Raw genomic sequence first — 21,749 nt, 5'->3', positions numbered from 1 at the left:
GTTATCAACAGATTAATCTGCCAAAATTTTACAAAGTCTCGCCAAGATCTCTTGGCTTCGCAGACCCCACTACTTTCTTCCTCTTGGCATGCGCCATGGGTGTAGGATATAGTGTTTAACTGCACTCATGTTCCAGGCTTGAACTAGCTGTCAGAGAATAGGTGCCACATAGAGCTAGAGCAAAAAAAGGTGGATGGTAGAACTGCAAGGCACTATGTAGGGGCTTATGAATAGTGATAATGGGGGGCATCTCACTATCTGGAAGGCAGAGGGAGTACAGGGGTCAGGTATGCTGCGGGGTGGGGTGGGAGTGGGGAATCTGGAAGGCGGGCAACACTTTCCATACCAGCTCAGGAAACTAGCTATGTAGCTATAAATGACCTTGAACTAACTTCTCATTTTCTTCTCTCTAGTGCCCCGACCCCCCACCCCAGGGATGGGATTACAGGTATGCACCACCATTGGCCATTTATGCAGAGCCCCAGGGCTTTGTGTACGGTAAGCAGCACTCTTGGGGAGCCTCTTTAGGGCATCAGAGACCCAGGAAGTGTGTTCACGTTGGAAACTTAGAAGATCGCTTCTCTGAGTCACATGACCTCTAGCTCTGAACATTCAGCAGTGTTGGCTTGCAAAAGATCATCCCGGCTGGACTTGCTGACTCTTTATAACTCCCCGTTGTGGGACAGGAAGGGTCACAGGACCCTCTCCTGAAAATCCAGCCCTCATCTCTCTTGGAATTCACCCCTAATCCCTGTGTCAGTCACCACTGATGGAAGGGGGGACATCCAGACACCTGTGTACTAATCTTGTGCTCTGTTCTTAGAGGCTGGTGTACCTCATGACTCCAAAATGGCATGATGCAAAGGATGATCTGTGAAGAAAATGGGGGAACCCATCAGAAGTGTATATGGGAAAGCCCAACACAATCCCCAACCAACTGTGTTGTTCAATTGCTGAGAAACAGAGAGAAGAAAGCAGGGCAGGGGTGGGGCTCACTAGAGTGGTTGTCTATTACTCACAAAGATGTGGCTCTCATCCCAGCACCACATAAGGCCAGCTGTGGTGGTGCACATCTGGAATCCATTGGGTGGGAGGTGGAGGCAGGAGCATCAGGGTTTAAGGGTCAAGCCTCAGCAACATAGGGAATTGGAGGCCAGACTGGGTTATAGGTGGTCCCACCTCAAACAACAGCAACAGCGACGACGACGACGACGATGACGACCACAAAATAAACAAGAAAAAAACAGCGAAAGGGGAAGGTGACTCTTGTCTTTTACAATGTGTCAGGTCATGCCCTGAGCCTGCCCTCTAGCAGTGAGGCTCAGTATTTCTTCGCAGAGGATCCTACAGGTCAAAATGTCCGGCAATCACCTAACATGGTGCTGAAAACTATAGAGTATAGTCCTTTCACCAGAGACAAAATAAAGACAAATGGATGGATGACTGGTAAGAGGCAATAGTGAGTTTTTAAAAAAATCACATATACACTTATTTATTCATTTATTGTTATTTTCATGTATATGTATGTGTGGTGTTTATGCAGATGTGTATGTGTGTTTGCATGTATGTGGGAACATGTGTGTAGGCAGGTCCATATATACACTCGTGTGTGCATGTACATGTAGAAGCTCAAGTCTGAAGTTGGGAGTCTCTCTGGATTTCTGTCTTACTCGTTGAACCCAGAGCATGCCAGCATGAGTTAGTCTTGAGAGCCACCTTGCTCCAGGGAGGCTCCACATTTGCCTTCCGAGCTCTTAGGTTACAGGCAGGTTGCCACATCCAGCCTTCGTTGACACGGCTTCTGGGAATCCAAACTCCTGCCCTCATGCTTGCTGTTGGGACAGAAAGTGCTTTCAGCTGTTGAGCCATATCCACAACCCAACAGTGAGGGTTGAGATGTAGCAAATGGTGGGAAATAGTGAAAAGGCAGCTGATTGTGTGAGCGCATATGCACGTGTGTGGGTGCACACTCGTGTTTTCTCCCTCAGAGACTGCTGGGCTGTTTAGATCAGTGTAGAGATATTTCAGATGACCGCACAGAGGAAAGAGTAGTGATTAAGTTGCCTCCTTTTCTGGAAATTTAATTTTTACAGATTAGCTTACAAAGTTGATGTCCTCAGGGCGTTGTCACACATACTCAGTTTTGATTGGCTCTGCTGTCCGCTCCCTTTTATCCCGCAAATCCCTGCTCCTTTCACTTTGATACTCTTCCCTCTTCCATGTTGATTACACAGGTTCTGCGCATGTTTGTGCTTTCCTATGGGCGTGCATATGAATAGGTGGGCACATATGTGCGTAAGCACATCATGCATGTGGAGCTCAGCAGTTGACAGTAGGTGTTTTTCTCAGGTGCTGCCCACCTTGTTATTTGAGGCAGGATCTCTCACTGACCCAGAACTCACCAAGTAGATTGGCTGGCTGGTCTAGCAAGCCCAGGGGCCTCTCCTGTCCCTGTGTCCTCAGTGCAAGTACATAGCCTTTTACATATTTTCTTGGGTTTGAATTCAGGTCCTTGCACTTGTGTTTGAACTTGAACTGTCTCCTCAGTCCCTTGTCTGTCTTCACTTACAGATCTGAGATCGGCGCAGTCTTTCTCTCTGCCCTGAGTGGCTGGGCTTTGCATTCCCTAAAACCCTACTCTCTGCTTCAATTCCCCTGCCTCAAAATCCTTGGGTCTTGCAGGGCTCTGATGGTGGGCTCTCTTACAGCGGAGGAAAAGGAATAGGATTGATGTATAGTCTTCATAACTTTTTGGCCATAGTTAGGTGTTGGTCTGGGATGTGAGAAGAAGTTGAAAAGTATAGGGGAGATGAAGGGATGATGGATGAGATGAGGTGTGTGTGTGTGTGTGTGTGTGTATGTGTGTGTGTGTGCGTGTGTGGCAAATGTGCACCTTTTTGTATAGGATAGGTGAGAGGTGAGAGGTGAGGGCTAGACCTGAAGTGACCATGGAGATTTGAAAGTGCTGCTCTCCGGCTGGCTGAGAGCTGGCGTCTGCCGAGTGATGAACCTGCCTTTGAAGATCTCAGCAGAGTGGCTAGGTGAAGCCTCCTCTGTACCCTGTGTGGTGAGGATGGCAGGGACCCCAGGGACCTGCACAGAGGTCCTCCATCCCTCCTGGAGGCCTCCTCTCATGTACCCAGGCCTTTCCCCAGGAGGCTGTGGAAGATGTCAAACACGGCTCTCCTGAGGGGGAAATGAGACACTGAGCAGCAGCAAGCTTGCTAGTCATCTGTCTCCTATCTTCCCTCCCTCCCTCCCTCCCTCCCTCCCTCCCTCCCTCCTCATCCTTTTGTCCTTCCCTCCAGTTCTCTGTCTCCTCTTCTCATTCTATCTCACCCCTTGCCTTTCTGTTGTCTGCCTCTCTCTAATCCCCTCATTCTCATCCTTTTTCGCACATCTTTTTCCCTCTCTCTTCTGTCATCTCCCTCTCATCACTCTCTCTTGCCTCTGACTCCTCCCCTCTTACCTCCCTTCTCATCGCCATTGCTTGTATTCTTTCTCTTGCTCTCTTCTCCCTCAGTCCCTGATTTTCTGTCTCTCTCCTCTCTCGTGTCTCTGTCTCACTTTCATCTTTATTTCCTCTCTCTTTTCTTTCTCTCACTCGCCCTCATCTGTCTCTGTCTCTCTCTCTCTCTCTCTCACACACACCCCTCAAACCTCTGTATTAAATTACTGTTGAATGTCTCCAGCGCTCGGCACCAGGGTCACATGACACAGCACACGGGGATTTGCTTTTAAATCTCGCCCAAGACAGAGAAATGAAAATGACTTGCAGGATTTTGACACAATGATCAGACACAATTTTTTTTTATCCCCCACCCTTGAATAAATAGGAACTTGTCAGATGCTATTATCATATCACACAGATCAGAATTCGTCTCAGTTTTTTTTTCCACTTTTTTTTTGGTGGTCCTAAAAGTAATAAAGAGTTATAACTGCATTCCAAGTTATCTTTGGATCGTTGACGGTTCCATGACCAAAGATTTGTCTGTCCTGAAGGCGATGGAGTTTGAGCTGATTTATCCCCAGGAGCTTGAGGCCTGTCGGTTGTTTCATTGAGTCATAAACTGCCACAGTGGGCTCTGGCTCTGCTCGCTCTGCTTCAGCCATTGTGTCCTTGTTTTCTCTCCTTTAAAAAAAATTACTTAAAAATACTTGTGTATGTGTGATGTGTGTGTTTAGTGTGTGCGATTGATGTATGTGTGCATAATGCACGCATGCTGTTTGTATGTATAAGTGTGTGTATGATGTGGGATGCAGGTATGGCTAATGCAATATGTGCGATGTGTGTTTGTGTGTGTAGGCGTATGCATGCTTGCTTGTGTGTGTGAGTGTAGGTGTTCGTGTATGAGTGTTTGCATGTGGTGGCCAGAGGACAACCTTGGGTTGCCTTCCATCGTTTTTTTGAGGCAATGCTCCTTGTTCACCGCTCTGTCCATGAGGCTAGCCGACTGAGCACCTCCAGCTTTCTCTTGCCTCTGCCGCTGAGCTTCTTGTAGGACCCGCTAGGGTTACAGGTATATGCCACTCTCTCCTGCCCTGTGTGGTTCTGGGAATCAGGCTCTCATGTGTTCACGGCAAGAGTTTTACTGACTGCACCACTCATCTCCCATCCCCTTTTGAGGCAAGGGCTCAAGCAGTTCAGGCTGGCCTCAAGCTTACTCTGTAGATGAGGGTGACATTGAGTTTCTCATCGTTCTGGCTTCATACTCTGCATGATGGGATTTTGGATGTGTGCCACCATGTCTAGTTTACTGGGCCTTCGTCTTCTGATAGGAGCATCTCTCTGACCAAACCCTAGCAACTCGGAAGGTGGTGGTGGTGGTGGTACTGGAGGTGGTCTGATTGAATTCACTTTTCATTCCTCATTTCTATTTGTTTAGGGGGAAGAAGCACCTGTTCTACTACAGAGTCAAGTGATGCTCAGAAATTATTACTTACCATCATCCCTGTGATCAATAAACAAATTGCTGTTGCCTTTGATTCTTCCCCAGGGAGGCACTGACAGATCTCTGACAGGTGACTTTAGATTTAAAGCCATACTTGGGTTCTCTTGCTTGGGTGGCCTCCATGATCAAGTCAAGCAAAAGGTGGGAGCTCTTCTCATCTTCAGGGGAAGATGGAGGCTAGCTGTCCCTGCACCCAGGCCTCCATAGGCCACCCCATTGGCTTCTTTCTAATGAAGACAGATGCCAGGCAGCTCTGGTTTATCCAGGCACTCAAAGGTGTAACTGACTTCCCAATTTATTAACAATGGTGATTCATTAGCATGACAATTGGGAAGAAACTGATTACCTTTGAATATCTGATGAGGTAATCCTGCCTCTGAGCCCTGGTAATGAATCACCATTTTCCCTCCCTCCTTTGACCTAATTTTCCAAACCAGGTACCTGTAGAAAATATTGTGCAGAGAGGGAGCATCTATTTATCTTACAGGGATTCTCTCCTTCTGAATTCAAGAGCAAAGACAACCTGCCACCCAGGAGAGAAGATTCATGAGTGTTCTGAGTCTGGAACTCACCAAAGGCCAGTCTCCCACGCAATCAGTCTGTGGGGTGACACAACTAGGAAGAAGAAAACATTGGCTTTCCCTGCTGCAGCCTGGGGCTCTGGAGTCTGCACCTGAGAAGCATGTGACGTCTACTGTGAGAGAGTGGCTCCGCTTTGCTCCATTGAAGGAGGAGGTCCCAGCCTTGCTCTTTGTTAGAGTCTTTAAGTATCTCACTCACTCATCCACTCACTCACTCACTCACTCACTCACTCACTCACTCACTCACTCGTGTGTGTGTGTGTGTGTGTGTGTGTGTGTGTGTGTGTGTGTGTGTGTGTCTGTGTGTGTGTCTGTGTGTGTATGTATGTAGGGTGGTACATGTGGAGACCAGAGGACACTTTTTGGGAGTTGATTCTCTTCCTGTGGATCAACTGCTGGGAGCCAGGTTTGGCTGCAAGCACACTTACTCACTGAACCTTCTCACCAGCTGCCTTATTCTTATAAGGCTTGGATTTCTTATGATAACTTGTGAGTTTGTGTGTATGTGGTGCATGCATGTGTGTGTGCGTGCGTGTGTGTGTGTGTGTGTGTGTGTGTGTGTGTGTGTGTGTACACTTGTGTGTGTACATACATATAGAGGCCAGAGGTCAACCTTAATTGCCACTCATCTTGGCTTGTGTTTGTCTCTTGCTTTTCGAGGTGGGGTCTCTCACTGGCCTGGAACTCCCCAAGTAGGTCAGGCTGGCTGGTCAGTGAGGGTCAGGGATCCACCCGTCTCCATCTGCCCAGTTATGGCATGACAAGTGCACATTCTTGATTTTTCCTTGTTTTAAGCATGGGCTCTAAAGATTGGATTCATGTCCTCAGGTTGGCATAGCAAGCACTGCACTTTATTTCTCTCCCTAGGCCAGTGCTTTCTACTTCCTTTTTAAAACCTCTACAACATCTTAACTGGAAAAATGGGAGAGTCTTACAATTGCTCGCTTAAATGCATGGTGCCACTGGTTACCCATGGGCCTGGTTCCCAGTGGTCAGCTATAAAGGTTGTGCTTCCAAACTGTCACTCAGGTGAGCATATAGGTTGTTAGAGATGGCATCTGTCCCTTGGTGGACAGGTACTCTTGACCAAACATGCTACTTTGTCAAGGCACTGTGAAAAAGAAGGCACTTTCTCTTGGTGGTGTGTGTGTGAGTGCACGCACGCGTGTGTGCGCATACACACACACACACACACACACACACACACACACACACACACACTGCATTGGTGAGGGCCATGTCTATAGTCCTGCACTGGTTCTTACTCCCAAAAGCTGAACGTTTGGATCATAAGCATACACAAGACTATTCATCCCACAACAGAGCAAAGTAACAGTTCTACAAAGGTTCGGTGAGGTGAACCAATAACTTTATTAGGGTTGTTTACAGGAATATGGGTGAGAGGTTACTTACCGCATCAGGGATGATTGGGGGGTGAGCTGAGGGGGGTGGGGGGGGGAGGAGTTAGCTGTATCACTGAAAGGGCTACAGTAACAGGAGTAATGGCTCAGGGAAGCTGTACCACTGTAGTTCTCTACACAACATAGGGGTAGCTCTACAGGTCATCACAGGCAGCTCTCAAGGCAGCTCTGCTGCTCAGAGTCTCCTGCCCTGAGTTTGTTAACTGCTCCTACATCCTCAGGGAGGGGCCTTGAGAATCTTCTAAATTCGGCTTTTTCAGACAATGTGAAGTTTGCTTGCTTCTTGAGTCTTGAGCCACCTTCCAGGATGGACTGTCTCAACTTGGAGAAATTTGCTACACAGCCCCTAACAGCCGGGACAAAAGGGGAATGTGGAAAGGGCAAGGGTCTATCCAAAAATTTCCTTGAAGAGCAGAAGACACAGGACAAAGCCTTGGTTGTAGAGAAGAAAGAAAGAGCTGTGAGACATGTAGTATCATGGCTGGATAGAAGATGCTGTGGTTAAGAGCATGGGCTGCTCTTGCAAAGGACCTGAATTCAGTTGCCTGCACCCACATGCAGTGGCCAACAACTGTAACTCCAGGACATCTGATGCCATCCTCTGGCTTCTGAGGACTCTTCCACTCATAGGCACGTCCCCGCACACATAGACATAATTAAAATAAAAATAATAATAGTCATTCTCTTCCCTTTTGCTTCTACCTCAGCGGTCAGAAATGAAACTTTACCTATTTCAATTGCCTGTAATGCCACACTACCAAGGCCCTGCTGGCCTTTGCTTGTAGCGGTATGAGAATCTGCGGTTTCTCCTTTCTTGTTTTTCTGTAGTTTGCCTGTGGAAAGATCATATTTCTAGAACTAGGTCAAGATTTCAGGGTTCCATGTTCCATGTTAGGACCCTTCTATGTGGTCATCTCCCATGAGCCTTCGAGCTTGGCTTTGGCTCTGGGATGTCTGAGTTGTGTCCCCATAGTAAAAATTTTCTGAGCATCTTGCTTTCTCCTTTTCGTTCAGTTGAGTCCCCAGTTTGTGGAATGATGCTGTCTATATTTAGATCAGGTCTCGCATATCAATTAAGCCAGTCTAGAAACTCCCTCACAGGCATCACCAGAAGCTTGTCTCCTAGGTGACTCTTTAGGATGCAATGTTAAAAAATTGGTATTCCCCCCACCCCAGCATCCCACCTCTTGGAAGAGGATATTTGTCACTCATTAGATTAGGGAGAGGAATGCTTCAGGACAGAGACTGATCGTGATAAAGGAAGACGTTTGCAGTGTTGAGTGTTGTAGGTGTCTATGGGCCACAGCTAGGGGTAGGTATTCTTGCTATTGGTGGGTACATGGAGAAGAGAGATGTAGTTACATATGTCACTATGTACAGGGCGGGCTTTCACACAGTAACAAAATGTTTAGCCATACTGTCTCTATGGCAGAGCTGCAGAGACCTGAGTCCCAAAGACAAAGGGAGAGAACAGAGACATCAGAGCAAGGGAAGAGGTGGGGGTAGAACAGCTGATAAAGCCACCGGAAACGCAAATCACATATTTCTGCAGCAACCAAGGCAGATCTCCATTTGTGGCTTGCAAGGCCAGACTTTGATTCCATCAGATGGGGGGCTGGGGTGGGGGGTGGGGGGATAGGTTCAGGAGCCCAGAAAGGCAGAGGAAGAGAAATTCAAGGCACATCTTAAGACAAACTTCCACTGTGACATGTTAAGTGTGATGAACAGGCAGATGAGACCCTGACTTGTAAAGACCAGCCGGCCTGGGTCAGAAAGAATGTTGCCCCTGGGTCAAAAATTGTGGGCCTTTGAGTCCAGAGGACTTGCTACAGAGGAAGATGGAAAAATGGCTATATGAGTAGACTTACTACCAGGCAAGAAGTAAACAAGGAAAGCTGTGACAAAATGGAGGTTGCCCCCCCCCTCCAACTATCATGTTGTTAACTTAAAATTTTTTCTCAAGTCTTTTTGTTGTCATTGTTGTTAAACTCTTGGAGTTAGAGGTTCATCTAGGACTGGAGTCACAGATGGAAATGCCTTCAGCCACTGGCAGATGCTATGGAAGAGCGAGGGACATACCAGGTATGGCCAATGCAAGGCCAGCTGGCAGCATGTGCCCCAGACCCCCCACTACTTTCCCTCCCCCTTTGCTCCTTTGCCCTCTCTTCCTTATGGAGCCTTTTCTCCTCACATCAAAGTTCTCCAGAGAACAAGACAAGACAAAACAAAACAAAAACAAACAGAAAACAACATGGCAGCGTCCTAAGCCTGCAAAATGTGTGAGCTTAAAATTCACGTTCCGAGACAGGCAAGTCATCCATCTGAATATGATATAAGGTGAACATTCAGTGACCTCCATATATGGGCAGTGGTCCAGAGAGTGCATCCTAGAGCTGGTGGGGGGTGGGATGCTCAAGGATTCTGGAGCTGGAATAGTAGGTAAGGGCCAGATAGGTGAGCACTGAAGGAACCACTGGTGCTTTCAGGCTCTCTCTTGAGCTCATTGTATGGTTTTAAGCAGTATATGTTTAGAAAGGCCCTAACTGTTGTGACATGAGCACATTAGAAGGGAGAAGCGGTAGTACAGGGAGATCTATGAGAAAGACTCTGCGTGGGTCCAGAGGGAGGGAGATAAGGACAACTTGGGTGAGGCCGGTGGTGATGGGCATGGCGGATGGCATGGATTAGAGGGCCGTCATTGTGGCATACTCTTCTTCCTCCACGTATAACATGTTCATTCAGTTGGCCATCTCCAATCTGAGATTACTATGGCCTGGTAGCCATAGCAACTAACTGATCAGAGTAGCACTGTGATAGCCAGGCCTATGGTGATAGCAGTGGAGCCCTTAACACTCTCTAGTAGATAGAAGAGAGGAGGGTTACAGGACTCTGCAGCCATTAGTCCTTTTGTTTTCTTCCCTAGCAGCAAGTGATCTCGGAAGATGCGAACACGTATAGGAGTTTGAAGGTTTACTGAATGGAGGAGGACTCCGTGAGGCAGCTCCTTTGAGCTCATCATTCATGATGGGTAAGTACTTTGTGGTGATGTAGCTGTTTTGAGTTGGCACATGCTCCTGTAAGTAACTCTTTATTATAATCCCTTAAATAGCCCCAATAAGCTAACTGGGCCATTGCTTTGTACTGCAATAGAATTGTTACTTTGGTCTATTGTTATCAGTGCATTATCTAAAGTGACTAGTCATTTGTTCCTATCATCCCAGGAAAAGTGCATGCAACTGACACGTATGAGGAAGACATGTATGAGCCCCAGTGACTGTTGGCTGGGGGGAAAGAGGACCAAGAGAAACTGATGGTGGCACTCACTGCTGACTGACTTCAAGTTCTTAGCCTGGGCATCTCTGGGTGTAGCAGGTGGTTGGTTGGATGGAAGGCAGCTGCAGGGCCACCTGCCGGGCTAGAGGAAGAGGCCTAGCTCTGCACTGCTGGTCTCTCTGGTGAGTCTCTCCATCTTCATTGCCTACCCTTCTCCTACTGTTTGAAATACGGTTGCATGGGGTCGGATTTGATGTGTGTTTCTTAGTTTCAGGGTTTGGTTTGAGTTGAGGTAGCTGCATTCCCACCCTTCCTAGCCCCCAACTCCCCCTGCCCAAGCCAAGTGAAACCAGATGTCTAACAAGGTCTTGGCACCAGAAGGCTCATTTAAACCAGGATCAAGGGCTGGCGTGATTGGGGGGGGGGAGGGCTGGGGGGTTTTGAAGTGTTGGCCATATGAGATGATGTTTAGAAACCGCCTTGGAAGCGGCCGCTGAGCAGCCTAACAGCAAGGCTCCTCCTCCAGCCTTATCTTTGTTATGACTGTAGCAGCCGCAGCAGTAGCAGAGGCCTGGGGAGGCAAGGACCAAAGGGCTGATTCACAGAGACATCAGGTCTCACTGCTGGTGGTCACGGGCCTCCTGGGATCAGGGCTGGACTTGAGGAGAGGTGAAGAGCGGTTGGGGCTTTCCTTGGGGGGAGGTGGAGTGGGCGTGTATGCCAGCTCCTGAGGATTGTGCTGGAGGGTTCTATCTTAAATGAGCAGCAGAGACCAAGCCAGGGACCATCGCCTTTGCTGTGTAAGCCTACATCCCAATGATGTGACAGGGACAGAAGCCAGGGAGATGGCTCAGTGGTTAACCACCTCGCTACTGCCTGTAGCACCTGAGGAAATAAGAGTCCTGTGTGAAGCTGGGCGGTGGTGGCGTTGGCTCAAGCCACAAGTGTAGGAGCCATCCTCAGGGAGGAGTGAAGTCCATAGGCTTTTGGAGATGTCACTGCCCTTGCTGCCCAATCCCTCTTATATACAATCATGAGGACCTGATGATAGAGACAGATAAAAGACCGATGGCAGGTAGATCAATGATAGAAAGTCAGATGACAGACAGGTGCCTGAAGGTAGATAGATAAGCAGCGAGACGATAAACAAGAGCCCCTGACTCAAAAAAAATAGAAGGGGTGAATGGACACCTGAGGTTGTCCTCTGACCTCCATATGTAAGCCATCTGCATACCTGCATTTTTACACACACACACACACACACACACACACACACACACACACACACGTGTGTGTGTGTGCATGCTTACATACCATGAAAAATAAATTAAGTGGAGGAGATTAGGCTCTATGCAAAGACCACACTATTCTTATCTGAAACAAGAAGGGGTGTGGGTTTTGGTATCTGTAGAGTTCTAGACGGCTATCTCTGTCTTTTCAGATTTAGATAGGACTGTGAAAGAGGGAAGGCACCCCGGTGCCAGGGGAGAGGCCACCAATGTGGAATCCACCACAGTCCAGGCCTCTCTCTGGCTTATGTGTACAGAATTATAGGCCGGGGGATCTGACCAGTATACCTTGGTGCCACAGCATCCAGAAAAATCTACTTGAGCTTAGGGATTCCTCTGCAGAGAAAGTAGGAACAGATATGCTTGCAGAGGGAAAACCCAGACTAAGAGTCCGGAGGACCAGGATCCCAGGCTGCCTCTGCGGCCAGTGCCGTTGCCTCTCCTGGCCTCCTCTCTGACATGGTCTGTGACACTTGTGCTCTGCACCACTAGAGTTCCCTGTGGGCCCCCAGACCCTCTCTTTTCCTCTCCTTTTTCTAGCGACTGCACTCTCCCTTCAGAGCAGGCAAAGGAGAAGCAGGTTGCAGAGCGTTCTGCTAGCTTCTCCTCCCGGTGCTCTGGGCCTCGCTCCTCCTGTCCTACTCTGCGACCATTGATAGCGGCTTGATATTGAGAGGCTCCTTTGTCAAGCAGTATTCAACACAGACACTCCTCATTCTTGGCACTCAATGGCCCTGGGACTCCCCGGATGCAGCCGTTCATCCTGTAGCCGAAGCCTCCGCGCTCTTCTCTCTTTGTTCCTCTGACTCCCCGCTCAAAGGCTCTGAGTTATCCCACCTAAGCACATGTGTCCCTCTGGGATCCATTTCCCCATTGGACCTTCTGCTTTGTTGGGAGCAACCTGTTGGCTTTTTCCAGGAAGGCAGTGCATTGTCCTGGCTGCCCCACCACCTCGCTTACTCCGTGGGTCCCCTGCTTTGGAAGCCGGTGCGCTGTGATGATTCCCCAGTGGGCTTCTTTCATTTTCCGCGGTTGGGCCTGGTCCCTGGTGGGCACCGGCCCAAAGACTCCCGTTCTTGGCAACTCTTCCCCTTCTATTGACTTCTCCTTTGTTATGGACTCACACAATCAGCGAGCCTTCTTAAGTCGTTGTTCAGACTTCTGTACTGCAGAGGATGCTCTGAGGAAGAACAGTATGCTGCTCTGTCTCCTGTCTCCTTTTCCACCCCCCCCCTCGTGTGTGCGCGCGTACGCACACACACACATGTGTATCTAAGAGAAGCATAGTGTGCGCTGTAATACAACACCACGACAGAGTCAACTTATAGAAGGAAGCATTTGCTTGGGCTTAGGGCGCTAGAGGGATAGAGTTCATCACCATCACTGAAGGGAAGCATGGCAGCAGGCAAGCATGGGGACTGGAGCAGCAGTTGGGAGTTCACATCCTAACCCGGGAAGATGTGACTTAGGGGACACTGGGAATAGCACAGAGCCTTTTACACCCCAAAGGCTGTCTCCTGTGATATACTTCCTCCAGCAAGGCCATTCCTTCCAATGCCCTCTAAATATCGCCCCCCCCCCCACGACCAATGGTGGGGGACTACATACTAAGGCATCTGAGTTTATGGGGGACAGTCTCACTCAAACTGTCACAGGCAGATGATTGATGACAGATGATCAAGACAGATGGCAGAATGGTAGAAGTTAGACAATAGGGTGACAGATGACAGACAGATGACAGATAACATGAGAGAAGAGTGATGCTAGAGAGAAAGATGTTGTATAGGCAGAATGCGGGTCACGGAAGAGAGAAATGATAGGTAGATAGATGGTAGATAGATAAATGATTGATAGACTATAGAAGATGGGTGAAAGATAGGTAGAACTCAGTGCTTAGATGTGTGAACACATGCAAGGCTACATCTCACACACCCAATGCTAAGAAGCAGAACACAGACCTGGAAACACTCTAGCTTAAATGTTCATTCACGCCAAAGTTTAAGTGGGAATATATCGATTGCTGTTACAGAAACATCAAGAGGTAGTTGTTGGGATCTTAAGTGACGGACACCATAAAGCCACACCGTATGACAGATGTCTCGTGGGAGGTTTATTGGGGAGGGGGGGTACACAGAGGCTGCCTTTGTGCGAGGGTGGGTGGAAGAAGAGAGCAAAAGAGGAGGGAGTGAGGAGGGAGCGGTCTTTTACAAGGGGATGTAGCACATGGGTCGACAAGTAGCCAAGTGGTGACGGGGGGGGGGGGGGGGATGTGTCACCTCTTGGACCCTGCTGTCGCTGGGTCCCTGGAGCAGGTGGTGGAGATGCCTGATTGCTAACAGTGGTCATTCACTGTTAGAGTTGGGTGATGCTGGTGGGGCCCTCGGGTGTCGATTAATGTCTTTATCTCAGGGGTGGGTTAGCCACGCTGGCAGTGAGTTAGGTAGAAAAGACGGTTTTGTCCTCTCTCCATCTGTGTTTTCCCCTCACCATCCATGTCTTCCTCTCACCTCTCATGTTATGACACTCACTGGCATGTTATGACATAGCAAAAAATTAATCTCCCCTCCTTCCCCGCATGTGGTCCCTTTGTAGCCTCCAAAACCTCAGACAAATACACTTTTCTTCTTTATAAAAGACACCCAGTATTAACCATTTGTCCTTGTGTCCACAGATGGTTGCCTTCACCCCTCACTCCCTATATAACAGACTATGACCTTGAGCTTCTGATCTTCTGCCTCTACCTCTGGAGTACTGGAGTAACCAGGCAAGCAACCACCACGCCTGGTTAATCTAGGACCCTCTGCTGTGACACACTAGGGGAAGCACTCTGCCCACTGAACCACACGGCCAGGCTCTCTTCTCACTTCGAAAGAAAGGTAAGCCTGTCCAATTGGTGGTTTTATGATTTCTGAATCCCCTGTAGCCTCTTCTTGTTTTTGTTTGTTAGTGTTGTTGTTTTAATTTTGTTTGGCTTTGGACAGGGCAGGTCTGAAACTTACAGCAATCATTCGGCCTCAGCTTTAGAGTGTTGGGTTTACAGGAATGAATTACCACACCTGGCCCCTTGCTGTGGGCGCATCTGGTCACGCTTCTTTAGAGCAGATGAGTCCAAAGCACTGGGCGGAGGATTCCCAGTCTTCTAGTAGGACCCACACTCACCCATGAACTCATGGTGTGAAGACTTTGTGGGAGAGGACAGGTGCCCTGAGCAGCAGGGACATACCAGTCACTGTTTCTCTCTCTTGCTCTATGTCAGTGTCAAGCTGTTTCCTCCCTGTGGAAAGTTCTTTCTGCTGAGCTCTTTTAAAGCAATACATTTATTATACCATGTTTATGTTTGTATGTGAGCGTGGTATATAAAGCAGTGTATGTGTGTGTGGGAGCCCAGTGTGTGCATGAGCGGGGGCCACAGGGGGACACTAGGTATCCTTCGATATCAATCTCTCTAACTTGTTTTCCTAAGACAGGATCTCTCACTGAACCTTGGGCTAGGCTGGCATCCATCACTTCCCAGTAATCCTGTTTCTATGTCATACAGTGCTAAGACTCCCAAGTGACCTTGCCTGGCTTCTACTGTGGGACCTAGTGGATCCTCACGCTTCTGCACCAAGTGCCCTGACGTACCTCGCCATCACCACCACTGCTCTCTTGAGCTCTTTAGTGTTCTGTATGAGTTTGGGCAATATGTTCTGTGGATGGTGACCATTGAAGCTTTTCCCACACATCTTTGAAGCAAGCTTTCAATGAATGAAGGCATCTGTCCTGACATGTGGACCTTTGGAGCCTCCGCAGGAGAGGCAGTTGTTACCTGCCGTGTAGTGTACTGTGTCTTCACTGTGTCTTCCCTGTGTCAGCGGGGCCCTCTGAAGTTCCCATCCCATCTCTTTCAGACCTCCTTCCCCTCAGCTATGAAAAACAGAGCCCAGGAGAGCCCTGCCACCTGCAAGGTGACTTGTTAGATCAGTAACTGCAAGGGACAGAAACATCTGTCGGCACGCGGTATCACTGATCACTCTCTCACGGTTTTCCTCCTGGCTTCTGACATCTGCAGCTGAGCCCAGAATTCTGGGAGGGATCTGAGGTGTTAGTGTCAGCGGGAGGTGAGTGTTAGCTCAGCTTGGTAAAAAATGCCACTTAAACAGCGTGTGAGGGAACTCTGTCTGCTGCGCAGTCCTGCCCCAGGGCAGGGAAGCAAGAAGGACAGTGACGACACAGGTGACCATGGTCAGAGCAGTTAGGAGATGGGCACCACATGCTTTCTTGGTGTATAATGATGTGTGAGTGTTGCCTGATCCTGCATCCTTGCTGACAACTTGTATTCTGACAAGTTGTATAAAGTAACAAGGTTTTAAAGATGTCTCTGGAAGTTTAGTCACAGACAGTCTGTAGACCGCCAGATGAACAGGGGTCAGATATCAAGAGAATAGGTTTTGTGAGTCAATAACAAATTCAGTGAAATAAATCTGACAAAGAATTGGCCTTCATATATAAAAATCACTTACATATCAATTCAAGCTAAACTCCAATGCTGCACAAACTGAAGAAAAAAAAATGCTTCATCAAAGTAGAGCTGTAAATGAGTAAAGCACTAGATATAGAAAAATGTTTGGCTCTGTTAATGGTAAATTTATACATAAACATTGGAAAACTTTAATTTTAACTATTAAGCTGGCAAAAACATGTTTTTGAAAAAAAAATGAAGCTATGGAGATGACGCAGTTAGTAAAGTGCTTGCTGCAAGATCGTGAGGACTTGAGTTCAGATCCCCAGCACTCAGTTAAAGATCCTGGGGTGGCGGCATCTCCTTAACTCTAGTTCTGGGCGTTGGGTAGGGATGGGCACATCTCTGGGGCTTGCTGTCTAGGCGACCAGTAAGCTCTGAGCACAGAAACGTGCTGCTGGGGAGGCATTTGAAGAAGTCTGACAAGTTGGCAGTGACACATGAGGAGAGCATGCCTCTGAACACACTGTTCAAGGGTCCATTTCCTACAGAGAGAATGAAAAGACCACCAACTCTGGTCACATTCGCCCCATGCCCTGTGGTGGCTGAGCCCTCAGTAGTGAAGCCATCAGGGACCAGGCTGAAAAACACAGCTGGGCAGGTGTGTGTGGGAGACAGTAGGCTCTCCAGAGAGTCAATGGGATCCCATGATGACAACACACCAGAGGAGGAGGAGCTCTGGATGGGTCCATGGAACAACCTCCATATACCAATGACAAAACTCTGACCAATAAAAACAAATAACTGAGTTAAAAAAAGAAAAAGAGAGACACTAACTAACAAAACTAACAAACTAACAAACAGAGAGGTAGATCTGGAGAAAAACTAACAAACAGAAAGGTAGATCACAAGAGGGAGACACCCAAGACAACCTCTGTCCCTCCCTATACATGCACAGGTGAGAGTACGTACTGGCGCGCCTGCACAGGAACAACACCCCCCCACACACACCACACACCACACCACACACACAACACACACACATCTCACACACACACACACACACACACACACACACACACACACACACAGACCACATACCACACACACACCACACACACACACCTCACACACACATATACACACCACACCATAAAACACACACACACACACACACACACACACACACACACACACACATCCCATACCGTACACCACACACACACCTCACACACACATATACACACCACACCATAAAACACTCACACACACACACATCCCACACCCACACCACACACACACACACACATCACACCCTCCCAACCCCACACCACACACACACACCACACATAGCCCATATACCACCCCCACATATACACACACACCACACATACACCTCCCACCACACCCCCCCCACACACACAATTTCTAAGGGAGCTAGGAAGCACACTGTAAAAATTAATGAATTCATTCCCTCTCAGAGTAGAATTCCAGTGCATGCTGGTGGTTACCAGGCTGCTGCCTCACTCTTCACATCAGGGCCAAGGCCCATTTCCCCTGCACGGGAAGTCCTGGCCCCAACTAAGATGACCGAATAGTGATTTATTCTTAGTCCATCAAAGTATTAGGGGGACATCTGGGGAAATAGGGAGGGCAAGCCCATTTTGTTTTCCTAGTGCTATGGCAGGCTCCCGCAGCTTTCCCAGCTGGGCCAGCCTCCCAGCAGGCGGCCCGGGACTCCTACCCTCAGCAAATCTTTATCTGGCCCACCGAGGACCATGAAATCCAGCCAGACCCTGCAAAGGTGACCCTGCAGACCCCGTGCCCTCTGAATCACTCAGCTAGCCTGGCTTCCATTTTGGGTCCAGCGTGGCCACTGAGGAATGCCGAACATCTGGGTGCCTGGCGGTCACAAGGTCACCAGGTGTTCCCGATCTCTTTCCTGGGACCCTGAAGGAAACTTCCCAAGCCTCGCCAATTCTGGTTTTGCCATCCTAAATCTGGACAGCGGCTTAGCTCTTTGTGGGCTCGGGGAGAGGAGCAGAGTCCCATTGCTTGGAGACTGCCATTTCATAGGGAAATCGTCGGGCTAATTGGACCCAGGCGTCCCCAGGTGCTAACACGCATGCTCCCACTGGAAAAGTGGGTGAGAAGTGAAACCACATGGGCTACTTACAAATAAGTGAGGTGTGAGCTGTGGCCCACGCTTTCTCCTTCCCTCCCCCGCCACCTGCCTTTGCCCCGTGGGCTCAAGAGGAAAGCCCCCACACTCACACATCACACAGTATGGTCGTGGTTTCCTGCCCAGAGCTTTGCCGGGGCGAGGAAGGTGCAGGACAAAGCCGTTTCAGAACCTGCTGGCCTGGTGTGGGCCTGAAGATCAGGAACCGGGATGATGAGGGTTTCTGAGCATCCTGCACAGGACCAGGATGATGAGTGGTTCTGAGCATCCTGCACAGGACCAGGATGATGAGTGGTTCTGAGCATCCTGCACAGGACTGGGAAGATGAGGGGTTCTGAACATCCTGCACAGGACCAGGATGATGAGTGGTTCTGAGCATCCTGCACAGGACCGGGAAGATGAAGGGTTCTGAGCATCCTGCACAGGACCAGGATGATGAGTGGTTCTGAGCATCCTGCACAGGACTGGGAAGATGAGGGGTTCTGAACATCCTGCACAGGACCAGGATGATGAGTGGTTCTGAGCATCCTGCACAGAGCCAGGAGCTGCGTGCAGGAGTGAAGTTGAGGACAGTCAGAAAGAAGGCTCTCAGAGATGGGAGCCGATGGGAGCTTTTGCTTCTGGAAACCCGAGGACCCTGTGAACCCTTTTTTATTATTCTCTTTGTTTTTGAGACAGGGTCTTAAGTGTCTCATGCTTGCCCTAAACTCAATATGCTGTCAAGGCTGTCCTTGAACTTCTGATGCTCTGACCTGCTTTTATTTCCTGAGTGCTGGATCACAGGTGGGTGCACCATCACGCCTGGTTTATGCAGGGCTGGAGATAGATCTCAGGGCTTTGTGCATGCTGGGCAGGCTCTATATTGACTGAGCCAACTCCTCCCCATATGCACCACTTAGTAAACACACATTATACTAAGACAAGCAACATTTTCTCTATCTGGTTTACAGATCAGCAAACTGAATACTGGTCAGAGGTCCCCAATAAGGACTTATCCATGGTTTTCTGGCTACTAAGCAGCAACGTCTGAAGCCTGCACATTAGGGCTCCCTGTCTATTACTGTAGGCTGGGAGTGTCCATTTTCCTGTCTTGAAGGAGCTGACCAGGACCAGGAATCTCCAGGTCACACCGTCCAATCCTTCTAGATCAGGTAATTTTCATTCAAACACCTATCTACGTATATTCCTCAGCGCTACTGTTTTCTTTCTTTTCTTCTGTGCTCTGTTCTGTTGTTGGTGCTTTCTAATGTATTTCTTTTTTTCTCCTTGAATTAAAATTTATTTATTAGTGTACGTATGTGTGGCTGAATGTGTGAGTGTGCCCACATGCCATCATGGCACACTCGTGGAGGTCAGAGGTCAGCTTCCAGGAGGTGGTGATTTTTTTCCCCCTTCCATCGTGTGGTTCACAGAGAGTGACTCCCACAGCAAATGCTTTTACCTGCTGAGCCATTTTGCCCACCTCTTTTTTTTTTTTTTTTTATTTGGATTTTGTTTGTGTTTTTGAGATGGGGCATCATGTAGCCAAAGCTGACCTTGAGCTCCTTTGTAGTCATGGATGATGACTTTGGCCTTCTGGTCCTCTTGCCTCTGTCTCCCAAGGGCTGAGACTAAAGGCTTGTGCCATCACACCTGATCAATGCTCTTCTGAGCGTTGAACCCAGGACTTAACACATGCTAGATAAATACTATAGCACCCGAGCCACAGGGGCAGCGCAGTCTACTGATGTTTCAACTGCAGACAGAGAGCACTCCAAAAAGCAAACGAGGTATCCAGGTGGAGATTCTGCCCCAGGCAAAGATGGCTCCCGTGGTCTAGATACTGGTTCAAAGATGTCTTCAATATGGAAGAAACACCCTGCCAAGAACCATTCACCAGAGAGGGCAGACGTTCAGGAATGGACTCACCCAAGCTGTGTCATCACCTAGAGAGTAAGTTCTCAATCTCTTTTTTCAACATAGGTCACACCTTGGTTGAGACGCCTGAGCGCAGGCATTCTGTCTGGCCTGCTTCCTACTCTGAGAGGTGGTAGGTGTATCCCATGACTGGGCCTGAGTCTTTGCTGGGGGTTTCCCAGGCATGCACACACCAGCGTGGTTGGTGACCTACGGCAGTTTACAGTGGGCCCTAAGGAGACACAGAAGGACTTGCTGATGGCAGGTCCACAGGCCTCCGTGTGCTTCCTTTTAGCCCCTGTTTTCTGACCCCACACTTACCCTGCTTCTCTGAGTCCAGCCTGGAAAATCATCTCCAGGCTACTGCTCCTATTTGGGGAGAGAAAGAAAACGTGTGGAAACCTGTCCCTGGCATGGCTCTGCTGCCTTCGTGTCAGAACCACTAATAGCTAGGGAGACATAACGTAGAACGTGCATGGAAAGTCATAGTTAATGACCCACCCAGATGAGCAATGCATTTTGAACACTTAAAAAAATTTATGTGTGTGCATGTGTGTGTGCGCGCGCGCGCGCGTGTGTGTGTGTGTGTGTGTGTGTGTGTGTGTGTGTGTGAGTACATATGTGTGGGAGTGCATGTGAAAGACAACTGCCATTCCTCAGGTGTTGCCACCTTGTTTTCCAAAGCTGTGGTTTCTCACTGGCCTGAAACTCACATGCAAGAATCCATCAGTCTCTGCCTCCCCATCACTGGGATTATACGAACGCACCACCATAAAAAAAAACCTGTGGATTCTGGAGATCAAACTCAGGTCCTTACTGCTTACATAGCAGCACTTTACCAATAGAGCCAGCTCTGTGCCCGTAAAACAAACGTCTTGCTCAAAGAGAGACACCAGGATGCACTGTGTTATTTAATTCCAAAGCCTGTCTAACCTTCACCTCTGACTAACGATGATGGTTCAAAAACACGGTCTCCTGGCCATTCCTTTAGTCCTCCAGGGCTGAAGAGGTGGGTGTGCATCATGGGCTGTTAAAGATATATGCATGGCAGGCAGAAAGGGACAACAGTCAGATTGTAACGTGGGTGTTTATCTTTACATCTGCAGTCCTTATGTTTGCATTGGGAATGTCTTTCAGGGTTGGAGATGAGGAAAAAAAGAAACAATTCCAAATCCTCTGCCCAGATCCACCTCTCAAGCTCACCATTCAAACAGAATGGCCTTCACATTACACGTTTGCGACGTCTTTTCTTTCAAGTTTTCTAGGATCACGTGATTACAGCTCTCTTGATTGACTGACCGTGACGTAGGTGAGTCTGGGAGCAGCCCCGGCCCGTTGTTAACATAGTCTCAGCTAATTTCAAAAGGAGCAAGGCACATTTGTAATCCTAGTTCAGGGAAGATGACATGGCTGCTGTTAGTGCCTGGCTCGGGTTCTTTTGTGCACAGCAGAGAACACATGTTACCCTGATGGGTTCCGGGACAAACCCTCACCTGCTAAGATTTACTTCACAGCAATTATGTAGTTAGTAGTCTGTCAGAAACAGTGTTTTTCATCCTCTGAATTAAAATGATAAGTTAGACAGGACTGAGAACACACACACACACACACACACACACATTTTAAAATGTCAATAAATATGCCACCTGTCAAGCCATAAGGAGAGATTGTTCAATTGAAAGTAGCAATTATTTGAAAAATAGGTCACAACCAC

The sequence above is a fragment of the Acomys minous genome (assembly GCF_964271855.1).
Source record: "Acomys minous genome assembly, chromosome: 1".
Classification (NCBI taxonomy): Eukaryota; Metazoa; Chordata; class Mammalia; order Rodentia; family Muridae; genus Acomys; species Acomys minous.
Note: the sequence above shows the minus strand (reverse complement) of the source record.